A 1712-nucleotide genomic window follows, 5' to 3' on the forward strand; every position below is an offset into this window, starting at 1 on the left:
TATCCCTCACACAATAACTTAGTTGCTCCAAAGTCACTATTAGGGCATAAAACAAGTTGTGCACACAACTTGAATTCAACATCCAAAACAACCCTAACCATTCTATCTTCTAAAAGTCCCTTTATATCATTAAAGTGATTGAACATAGGCAAAAGACTAGGTCTACAACAGACAATAAATATACCTTAACATTATTGTTTAATGTAGCCCTAAACCATGTTATCTATACACCCTTTACTCAATAGACTTCCTTGAATACACCTCAAAACTCTTCTCCACATCATTCAATCCTACATGCATTGATTTTATACCTTATTCCTCTACCTAAATCTTGACATTATCTTTTTCTGAAGTCAGAGTTCAAAGTAGGCCTCATTTAGGTCTCGACCTCCCATAAAAGTCCATGTCTAGTCCTTAAGACCTTTTGGCCTCATGCAATAGTCCAAATGAGGCTTGTTAGGGCCTCCTTCTAGGGCTTGACCCTATCCTTAATATGTAGAATAGAAACCCTCCTTCAAATCATAAATTTTGGGCCTCTTTTCTCCTTAACACAACCTGAACCAACCTCAAACAAGGCACATAGTTTCCATAGATACTCAACCTTGCTTGCTAAGCTAACTCGGCCTTCTACAAACACAAGAAAGACATAAAACACACTCCTCTTCAAACTTGAATCCTCTTCATGTAATTCGCCTCCCTGTTAGACTTGTAATGCTTCTTAAGAAGGATGCTCTTGGATTTGTTGGACCTCTACTTAGGCCTCTCTTATTTACATCTTCTCTAATCATTAGCTTAGGGTATCCTACGTCATTAAGATTCCCCCACATCAATAATTAGATTAAACAATTATTTTATTTTGGACTTTAGCCTACCAACATGTGCCCAAATCCCACCACTTGGGTACATTTCTCACAAAAATTCCTTTTTTTTTGGTCAACTCCTCACAAATCCAGTACCCCAGGGGTTGTGGGATAACCTCCCAAGATACACTTCTCATCAAATAGTTAATATTCAACCTGGGTAAAACAAATGTCACAACCTTCAATGGATTGATAAAGACACACTTTGATCACCACTTCTACTTTTAAGGGGGAAAGATTGAGATCACTTGTAAATACACCTACTTGGGGATACTCTTTATAGGCCCTCATTTCAACCTACTCCATGCACTACAACCTTGAGTTATCAAAAATTATGGCTCCCTTGCTCTTCTTTAGAGAATTTTTCCATAATCACTTATAGGATATATCTTCCAAAATGTCACTCCTAAATACTCTAGTTCGACCCACTATCCTATATGGTTTTGAGGTGTGGGACCTTAGGATAGTAGAGTGAAATTGATCTTTACTGAAGACATTTCACATCACCCTTCTTTGCCACATCATTAGGTGCAAGCAGTTAGTCCCCCAACCCATCATTCTTGTATAGTTTGGGGCTTATTCCTTTTGGCTTGAGATAATATTCGGCCTTGTCTCTCTCTTTGACTACATTTGGAGCTTAATAGATACTACAAAGGTATGAGACTGATATTCATACTTGACATACTTCTCATTGAATTCTATTGCATCCACTAGTTCTCTACTTCATTCTTGATCCTAGTACACTTGTGTTTCATAACTTCTAGCATATGTTGTAATTATAGTTGATCACTTCCCCCCTTTCAGATATTCCCTAGATTCACTTGGTCACCTTCTATGTATGTAACAAGATTT

Source organism: Pinus tabuliformis, chromosome 1_1 (genome assembly GCF_031772625.1).
Source record: "Pinus tabuliformis cultivar Carrire ecotype Pingquan chromosome 1_1, CPIR1, whole genome shotgun sequence".
Taxonomy (NCBI): Eukaryota; Viridiplantae; Streptophyta; class Pinopsida; order Pinales; family Pinaceae; genus Pinus; species Pinus tabuliformis.